The 11,070-nt window shown below is 34.7% G+C and overlaps 1 non-coding gene across 1 annotated transcript; it reads left to right on the top strand.

Moving 5' to 3' along the window:
- The first annotated feature begins 10,488 nt into the window (after window positions 1-10,488).
- LOC114100875 (small nucleolar RNA U13) lies at window positions 10,489-10,590 on the top strand. The gene has a single exon (XR_003584160.1). It is a non-coding gene; the product is annotated as a small nucleolar RNA U13 (small nucleolar RNA).
- The last annotated feature ends 480 nt before the right edge of the window (window positions 10,591-11,070 follow it).

Genomic DNA, 11,070 nt, shown 5'->3' with positions numbered 1-11,070 from the left:
CAGTAAAATCTACATACCTGATTTGATTCAATCCAGTAATAATTGGAAAAATGAAAATGTTGGTCACAGTGAAGAATCATACAGTAATGGTTACATGAATCTAAACATCTTGTTTGAAACTGAGAGCTTTTGGTGAAAGCTTTTTTCCCTGAAGTGACTGGAGTTGCATTTATTAAAGCTTTTATAAACCACACCTCTATTACCACATCTATAAATTTCAGTTTCAATTATTTTAAATGTGTCCATGGATTTACAGATATTTGTAAAACAATCTGAGAATTAAATCTGAGTTCTTAATGGTTATTTTCCCCTAATCACTTTGAGTTGTCACATCCATACTGACATTCTTGCATTACCTTTGACAAATCTTTCCAAAAGGATTTTTTTTTTCAAAATAATCATTTTTCTTTCTTTTGGCATCCATGGCTAATTATCTTGTAAAATACTTAATTTTTATTGCATAATTGCAATAACTAATGCAACTGGAACAAACACATTTATGAATAATCACTGCTTTTGGTAGAAATATATTTCTATTGAATTTCAGCCTTTCTTGGATATTGGCACTTTTAACTAACCGAATGATTGGAGATTATTAACTTTTCTATGAATTGGTAGATGGAGATTTTTACAAGAAACCTGCTTTAATCTTGTACCAACAGTATTTACTGAGTATTTCCTCATGTAAAAATTTTTCTAAGTCTCATATAGAATTTTAAAGGAAGGGTAATTCATATGAGGTACTGTTAGTAGAGAGAAATTATATAGGAAGGACTCTGTGAATGTGATTCTTCATAAGGTGCAGAAAATGCATGTGATCAATAAAAGGACAAATGAACTAAATAGAATTTCTCAAAAGAAGAAATGCAGATGGTCAACAAATATATGAAAAAAAAAAACAATCAGCATCCTTAGCAATTAGGAAAATGCAAATCAAAACTGCACTGACAATCCATCTGATTCCAGTTAAAATGGCAGTCATCAAGGACACAAATAACAATAAATGCTGGTGGGAATGTGGAGAAAAAGGTCTACTCATATATTTTTGGTGGGATTGCAGACTAGTACAATCACTCTTGAAAGCAGTATAGAGATCCTCAGAAAACTAGGAATGGAACCACTATATGACCCAGCTATCTATCCCTCTCTTCATTATTCATCTCAAAGAACTAAAGTCAAAATACTATAGCGATATGTGCATACCTATGTTTACAGCAATGCAATTTACAGTAGCTAAGTTACGGAACCAGTCCAGGTGTTCATGAATAGATGAAGAAAATGTGGTATATATACCCAGTGGAATTTTCTTCAGCTGTAAAGATAAAATTCTGTCATTTGCAGGAAAAGGAATGGAACTGGAGAACATCATGTTAAGTGAAAAGATGCCAGACCCTGAAAGTCAAGGGTCATAAGTTCTCTCTTACATGTAAAAGCTAAAGAGGAACAAAGGGAGAAAAAGGGACTTCATGGAAATAGGAAGGAGACAGGTAGAGTATGGATGGGGATTTAGGAAACAGGAGGGAAAAGGGAAGAACTGGGTAATGAAATCGACCAAATTAAGTCATGTTACATTAGTGAAAATAATACAGTGAATCTCACTATTTTGTGTAATTCTAAGGCACAAACGAAGGATTCATATGTCTTTAAAGCTAGAGGAAGCAGATATGATTAAAAAAATCAACTTACCCAGTGCTGGGGTTGTAGCTCAGTGGCAGAGCACTTGCCTGGCACATGTGAGGCACTGAATTTGATACTCAGTACCACATAAAAATAAATACAATAAAGGTACTGTGTACATCTAAAACTACTTACCTAGGTTACCACCCAGCAAAGGTTTCCCTTATCATTCATAAATTCCTTACTGGTCTAACCCTAATCCTTTGCTCTGTGCTTCATTTTATTCATTAATATCTATATTTGCATTAATATATAAATGTGCATATATTTTAATCATCTAAGGGGACATTATACTTTCATATATTTACTTAGAATAGAAAAATATATTATGTAAAATATAAAAGATGCTTAATATCGCTTCCTGCCATTGCCAGAGGAAAATACATCAGTGATTCACTTTGAAACTAATTAAATCATAAGCAAACTTGAATAATCAAAACTCAGCAACACCCTAATTCAATTTTGGCCTAATAAAGTGATAAAACTTAATCAGATTCTGTACTTAAGCTATGATGATAATAATGGTAACTTTTGATAAACCTAGATGTTCCATTGGTAAAAGGAATTTTTCTTAACATCTGTGATCTGTAATGAACTTATCAATGAGGAAAGATTTTAATTATGTCTTCTTTAAGGCCTCACACATAATTTTTAATTTTGTCACAAAAGTTTTCTTTCTCTTTAGTTATTTAATGGGACAGTCTTATTCTAGCATAGGAATATAGAGAACATGTTACCCAATCCCTCTGGACAAAAGATGCAAGGTTGAATTTCTGAAAAATGTCCCTAGGGAGAAGAAGTCTTCAGGCATAACTCAAAGTGGGGAGTGAGAGTGAATTTCATCCTCTCCTGCCCCCAAAGGACTATCTCTCAGGGATAGAATAATCCACCAGAAGCAGAGAAAGATGGTGAGGAAATGTCACATCTCATCCTGAGCTCTGAGAGGAAAAACAAAAGTAACTACAATCCTGTGCTCAGTGGGTTTGATATTATATTAGCAGGACATTCTGTGGAGATAAGATCATACCTAACCTAAGTGTATGATCTAAATGGCAAGACAAATAAGAAAGTCAAATTGAGGGGAGGTGGGTAGAAGCAAAAGCCTGGCTGGGAAATCTGTGCTTTATTAATCATGCAATGGATTATTATTCATGCAAATGGGTTACTTGCAATAACGAAGTTACTTTCTTTTTTTAAATAGAAGCTAATTTCTATGTGACTTTTCATTTATTAAATAACGTATTTTATGGATAATAATACTTTAAAAATAGTATCTACTTATAACTTAGGTTTTGAGTGTGTTCTTCAAAATGTTTAGTATTATTGAGGAACTGATAAAAAGTATTTTTTCTTTCTTTTCTTTTTTTTTTTTTTTTTGGTACTGGGGATTGAACTCATAGGTACTCAACCACTGAGCCACATCCCCAGCTCTATTTTGTATTTTATTTAGAGTCAGGGTCTCACTGAATTGCTTTGTGCCTCAATGTTGCTGAGGCTGGCTTTGAACTCTTGATCCTCCTGTCTCAGCCTCCTGAGGCACTGGGAGTACAGGTGTGCAGCACCATATTCAGCCAAGGGGAAACATTTCTTTTTCTATTCACTAATAAAATAAATATCAACTATGTACCAGAAACTGGATAAATACTTTGCAATTTATTTATTTACTTGTATATTTATCTTGCAGTACTGTGCATTGAACCTGGGGAATCATATACTGAGTTACATTGCCAGCCCTTTAAAATTTTTATCTTTTGGGATAGGCTGGTCTTGAACTTGCAATCCTGCCTCAACTTCCCATGTGCACCACTATGCCTGGCCAATGGTTTGCAATTTATAATGTGTATTTCCATATTTTACTCGTTTTAATCTTGTAATTCCCATCACATATCTCACATGATGCTCTGGACAAAGGCTTATTATCATGTGTCATAATAATTTTATCAGCAGTTACTAAGACTCCTATAAAATAGTGAAGATGAGTGTTCAGGAAAACATAGCACAGAAGATCTGAGTGACAGGCTCAAGGTCAAGTGGCTTCTAAAGGGAAGAATGGAGCTGATCTCAGTCACTGATCATTTTGCAACACACTACTTGTTCTCTTCCCAGGAACAATTTCCTTCCATATTTTTTTTTCCTGATGAAAAATATAAAAAGAACACAAAGATTACCAATTGGCATTTCACTCCGGGTGGATGAATTGTAATTCTACAGGTTTGTATCAGTCAGCTTCTTATCTCCCTGACAAATACCTGAGATAATCAACTTATGAAGATAAAAGGTTTATTTTTTTACTCACAAATATTTATTTTCTAGAGGTTTCAATCCATGATCAGTTGGTTCTATTGCTTTGGGCCTTTTGTGGTACATCATGGTAGGACTATATGATAGATCAAACTGCTCTCCTGGTGGCCAAGAAGTGGGTGCAGGGGAGAAAGAGACCAGAATCCCACAGTTCTCTTGGAAGGTAGTATACCCACAAATACCTCAGACCTTCCCTTGGGTCCCATCTCTTAAAGTTTCCAACATCTTTCAATAGAAGAGCTGGAAATCAAAACTTTAACACATGGATCTTTGGGAGATCCAAACTATATCAGTAATTTCCAAATCCAAATTATAGCAGTAATCAAATAGTTGATAATAAAAATAACAAAATAAAATTGCATTTGGCTTAAACTTAGTCTCTTGAACTACTAACAATTCCTCCTCAAGGATAGTTTTTAGCACCTATAATTTTTCCTATTCTGTTTATTTAGTTAAGACTAGCTCTTAACTATTTATTGTGTTTATTTCATCTTTTTCTATTACATCTAGAAATTTAAATAAGATTTTTTTAAATGGAGTGATATGTTATTTTTCATTTATATGGTAATAGAATGTTAATATTGATGATTTCTATGTGTCAGTATATAAGAAATACAAGTTATTGATACTATTTATGTTATACATAATGGAACACAGCCACATCAATGTTTATAGCAGCACAATTCACAATAGCTAAACTATGGAATAAAACTAGGTGCCCTTAAACAGATAAATGGATAAAGAAAATGTGGTATATATACACAATGGAATATTACTCAGCCTTAAATAAGAATGAAATTATGGTTTTTCACTGCTAAATGGATGGAACTGGAGAATATTATGCTAAGAGAAATAAACCAATCCCAAAGAACCAAAGTCCAAATGTTTTGTCTGATATATGGATGCTAATTCACAATAAGAGGTGGGACTAGGGAATAATAGAGGTACTTTGGATTAGACAGAGGAGAGTGAAGGGAGGGGAGTGGATATAGGGGTAGGAATGATGGTAGAATGAATAGGACATTATCACCCTATATGATTATAGGACTGGTGTAATTCTACATTATGTACAACCAAAGAATGAGAAGTTATACTTCATTTATGGATGTTGTGTCAAAATGTGTCCTACTGTCATGTATAACTAATTAGAACAAATTTTAAAAATTATAAAAAAATCTATTTCCACTGGGGAATGATATTGGCCAAATTTTATTGTTATATCGTGTGCTTATATAAATAACTTACAAAGAATCCCACCATTATAACTATTATAATGCACCAATAGAAATATGGAAAAAATAAAAACAAAATAAAATTTTAAAACAACTCAGAAAAAAACATGTTTATTATATGATATTATTTTATTACTTGTTATTTTAAATGATAAGCTGAGTATTTAGTTGTACATTTTAAAATAAAATCCCACGGATTTCCATCTCAGCTGAGATAGAAAATGGGTCATTCTTTACAGTAACTTTGCAAAAAGGAAGTGTAAGAATTAGTAGAGTTTAAATTTAGATCCCTGATCTTTGATTTCCTTTACTACATTCTTCCATATTTCATTTTATTGGTATAAAATCCAAAAAAGTTTCTTAAAATGATAAAAATCTTTTAAAACAAAACCTGTGCTTTGGAAAATTTCCAATGTTGAATATTAAAGTATTATAGTAAAATACTCTTTTTGTTGCTTATCCTTAACTTGAAAACTCAGTCTTGAAATGTCTTGAATAACTGTAATAATATATTTAGCAAGCATTCAGTATACATGTATTTTTTCTTTGGTTTCTCTCTTGAAGTTTCATTTCTCTTCAGACTTCCTCTAATTATTTATTCTGTCATTACCCGTATATGTTTCAGCTCATCATGTGATTCTTCCTCCCTTTTCTTATGTTGGTTTAGCCCTCGAATCTGAAGAACAGTGAAAAGTAGATTAATTCCTGTTTTCCTAAAGGCCTGGACCTTCTAGGTATCTCCAAATTGTAAATTTCAAACAACAAAAACAACAACAACAAACATAACAAAACCCTGAAACTTCTTCTGGGTGTTTCCACAGAGCATAGTATCCTTTCTTGCTTTACTTGTTCTCCATAGATGAGTTAATTATATATATTTTTGAAGTCGTACATTGATAATTTTCTATTTTCTTATCTCCATGACTAGGTAAGAGGATGGCTGCTTATCCCTGCCTGGCTTCCTCTGATTTTCTTCTCCAAGTTGCTGATTGTCCCTTCAATATCAGAAATGTTTCTCTATGCCCTTACTCAAACTCTTCCCTCTGCCTAGAATAACTTCCTAGCTCTCATTTGCCTCAAAATCAATCATTCGAAGTCCATTTTCAATGGATAGAGCTTTTCATATCCTCTCAGTCCTAATCACCCTCTTGTTTATCTTTTACATCTTATAGCACTTGTGCACACTTGCATAGAAGGTATTTCTGAAGCTTGGCTTGCCCTTTTTTACTCATAAACTATGAACTCTGTGAGCATCAAGCTGTGCTTTATTTGTGTCTGTCTCTGGAACACTGCCTTGCACATAGCGGGCAGAATATCATTTTCTAAAATTACATTGATTCTTTCAGATGAAGGACTACCATGAACTCCATTTTCTTTGAGCAACTTAAATGGGGTTTCTGCTATATCTTAAACTGTGATTTTTGGAACACTCGATGCTTCTTATATCAAAGGAACAAGCATGTGTTTAGTAATTCTTCTGGCAAAAAGATAATGAAGGTGAAAAATATTTTAGTTAAATGTGGTAGATATTTAGAGCTGAAAGAAAGTATCCTTAACCATAGTGAAGCTATGAAAATTGTTTCCTAAATAGATCTGAGCACTGTTAATTCTAAGGACTGATAGAACAAATTCATTTCCTTCCTTCCTTCCTTCCTTCCTTCCTTCCTTCCCTCCTTCTTTCTGTATTTCTTGATTCTTTCACTTTATTCCTCACTACCTGCTAATATGACACTCATTCATGTATTCAACAAAAAGTTGTAAGTACTTATGGTCTGCTAGATTTCCTAATGATAAACTGATAGTCTTGTTCTTTCCTTCAACTTGAAGATTTATTGAAATAATTGTAATAGAAGATAGGCTGTAGGGATTTACAGGAGTAATTTCAAATGAAGTAGAAACATTGAGCTCTAAAAATGATAGAGGGATTCCCCTTTAACTGCAATATTTCCTCATTATTTCCATAAAGTGACAAAATCGTTGCTTTAGGTCATAGTTTCACATCTCTTTTGTAATAATCAATGGCTTCCCCATCTCTGATGAAGCTTGACACTTCTTTTTGGGATATGGACTCTGTGAAAAATACGGATAGTTCTAGCTTAAGAAGTTTCAAAAATTTTTAAATAACTTCCTATAATCCTTCCAAATCTATGTTCTGTTACATATTGGTACAAAAATTTCCACTAAGTTATCTGGTGTTTATTCAAAAGGATGTAAGATATAATCAATGGAATACTATTTTGAAAGGTAGCTGATTGCATTTATGTAATGTAATCTGCTCTCAGTTGAAGCACTTGAAAATCTTCTTTCACATGCCTCTCAGGATACCAAAGTTCTTGACTTTTCTTTTTGGTTCTCTGGCTGTTCTCTTTCCGTCCATTTTTCTGGTTCCTTCTCATTTTCTTTCTTCCTGACCCACATAAATTTTGGAATTTTCCAGGGCTCAGTCTCTGGACCACTCCTGTTTACTCTCTATATTCACTCCTGGGTGATCTCAGACTGTCATGCGGGCTCCGTTGTTATATGTGTGCTGATCACCCACAAATTAAATGTCCACATCACACCTCTTCCCTGAATGTTGGGCTCATGTCCACTTGGAGTTTTTAAAGATACCTCAAACTTTATGTGACCTAGTGTGGATTTCCTAAACCTTAACTAGACTATTTCTCTCACATTTCCCACATTTTAGAAACTGATAGCTTTTCATTTCATACATGAAATGTATTAAGTCATTCTTTCTATGATTTCCTATATCCAATCTCCAGAAAATCCTGTTGACTGTCTTTTCAAAACAAATTCAGTCTGACTTCTCAGAACTGCTCGCTACCACCCTGGTCAAAGCTACAATCCTCTTTTGAGTAGATGATTTGCCATAGTTTTCTAACTACTCTTTGATTTCAGTTCTTGTTCCACTTGAATCTGTTTTCAAAATGGCAACAAGAATAATCCTGTTAAGACATCAGAAAAATGTCATTCCTGTTCAAGGCCATATAATGACATAAACTGCAAGGTCATTAGCTACTTGTATTCCACTCACCTTTGCTCCCCAAAATCTGAACTTCTGGCAATACAGCCCTGCTCTCGTGGTAGGTCGAGTGTCTCCGTAGTGGGACTCAAAGACCAAAGATTAAGGTCAAACCCCTGTCACTGGTAAACCAGGTGGTCTTGGACCATTACACAGCCATATCTGTGCAATGTTGTAGATGAAGCAGTACCTATGTGATAAGTACTGTGTTGGTCAGCTCTGTGTCACTGTGACCAAAATACCCAACAAGAACAACTTAGAGGATGGAAAGTTTATTTTGGATCATGGTTTTGGAAGTTTAATCTATGGTTGACAGAGGCCATTGCTCTGGAACCAAGGTGAAACAGAACATTATGGCAGAAGGGAGTGATGGAGGGAAGCTGGTCACCTCATGACAGGAGGAAGTGGGGATGGGAGCATGGGGCAGATGCACCCTTCCAGGGCATGCCCCCAGTGACTCATTGCCCCCCACCATTCCCCACCTGCCTTAGTTACCATCCAGTCTGTTCATTCAAACAAACGAGGGTGGATTGATTAGGTTACAGCTCTCACAAGTACAGTATGTAGATTAATTAACACAAGTATGCAAAATGCCTGTCATGTAATAAATGCTCAATAAATATTCACTATAATTATTAGACATTGGATAAAGCAGAGACAATACCAAAACTAATAAGTAAACTTCATGTCTTTACATGACATTAATTTTATTGCAGTGATGTTGTCCATTACACATCTGAACTATATGTTTTTTTCCCTTTTGAGTGAATATCATATAGTCTAAAATCATCCATTGATGTTACATTCTGTAAAGCAGGAGACAGTTCTTATTAGGTCAGCAAAGATTGTTCCCTTTATACACCCTATTTGTTGATATTGATCCTGTAACTTCCTGATCAGTTCTGGGTAGAAGCCTGTGAGGAAGCACCAGCAAACTCCTTAACCTCTTTCCTAATCAATGTCAATACACTTACAGACCCAGTTGCCCAGTTCTCTAAAACCTGGGCTCTCAAGCTGCCAAGCCCTGTGATCTCTTTAAACAGCAAATAAATAGAAACACCACATGGACCATGTAACCCATCTGGAACCACTTAATATAGGAGAGACTTTGACTTGAAGATTTTGCTCAGGTGGTCATTATTATGTTATATCATGGTGAAACGAACCACACATATTGGATTCACAATGGGCTCAGGTTTTGACTCTATCGTAGCCAGGAAGCCTCAAAAGTGTTGCTTATATTGGCTAAACTTCTGTTTCTTCACAGGCAATGCTTACAGTTAACTTTTTCACTTGTTAAGTATCAGAGATAATAAATAAAAGATGCCTATTATAATGACAGGAACATAAAAAATTCCAACAAGTGGGGCTGGGGTTGTGTCTTAATGGTACAGCATTTACCTGGCATGTGTGAGGCACTGGGTTTGATTCTCAGCACCGCATATAAATAAATGAATAAAATAAAGTTCATCAGCATCTAAAAAAATATATATTTTTAAAAAAGAAAATTCCAACAAGTGGTAGTTATTTATGTGAGTTTTTGGAGTGGCAGAGTGGAAGAATCAACAGTGGCAGCAGTAGGAGTTCTTATTGTCTTGTGATTGACTTAAAGCCTATGCAGCTATTGTGGGTTCTGCAGTCTACAGCTTGCCTAGGCACGAAGGGAAAACACTTGAGGCCCAGTGAAATTGGGTTGTCTGGAATTTGTTTATTTAAAAAAAAAAAAAATCTTTGTATGATAAGTCTATGAATTCTGAAGAAATCACCTACAGGAAAAAGCATTCTGGGTGTTCTACCTTTTCTGGTTTTCAGATGACTCTCAGTGCCTGTTGGTGAATGGAGTGGGTTAGATAATTGGAAACGATTCCTGCTGCCTGGAAGATTTACTTCCTTATGATTTTCTGTTAATCCATAACCATAATTTATACCATTAGATCTGCTTGTTATTTTGAAGATTAAACAAGAAAATGGAGTAGTGAATCACCCAAGGTTAGATTGAGACATCATCCTTGATATTTTAGATATAGCATGATATCATCAAGGGAAAATAAATGTCTGAAAAAATGCGTTTTTTTATTTGACATATTTTAGATCAACCTAGAAGTTATAGGTTCCTGAAAATCAATATATTCTCTATATTTTTTTGTGATACAGTTAGTTTAATTGAATGTCCACGAATTTTACAGTGTCACTGGCAACTGTAGGGGTGGATGTAGCAACAAAGGTCACATACTCCTGTGATATTAAGAATAATAGATCCTTTGGTTCATAAGAGTGATGATTGGGTGTTCACGCTTTTGTGTGAGATGTGCCTCCCTCTAAACCTTGTTATGATATCGGCACATTACCCGTCTGACACGAAAAAAAAAGAATAATAAATAGCAATTGGCCCAATAATAACATTAATACAGCATTTGACACTTTGCAAAGAAATGTGGTCTGTGCTATCCATGTGACTATCACAAAATGCTGTCAAGTAGTTGGAACAAGCAAAACTTTACCAGCTTTATGATGAAGAAACTTAGAGTCAAGAAATAGGTAATTTTCCAGAGTCACCTAAAGGTTAAGTTAGGATCAGAATCCTTAATGTTCTTTCCACTATCATTCTTAATGTTCTTTCTACTATGTTGTTGTATTCTTAAGAGGTTCAAGGAATAAAACATTTCATGGATTTGCATTGAAGATTGGTTATCTACAGTTACTTTGGACTTTGCACATATACAGGGGTGGTTGGAGGCATGAAGTGACATCTGAAAGTTGCTATAGATATCTGTCATGTTAGCAACTGGAGTTACAGTCTCCCTACCTGTTGCCACTCCTTTGAAGTGAAGAAAGCAG

This window comes from Marmota flaviventris, chromosome 12 (genome assembly GCF_047511675.1).
Source record: "Marmota flaviventris isolate mMarFla1 chromosome 12, mMarFla1.hap1, whole genome shotgun sequence".
Classification (NCBI taxonomy): domain Eukaryota; kingdom Metazoa; phylum Chordata; class Mammalia; order Rodentia; family Sciuridae; genus Marmota; species Marmota flaviventris.
This window is presented reverse-complemented; position numbering and strand designations above follow the sequence as displayed.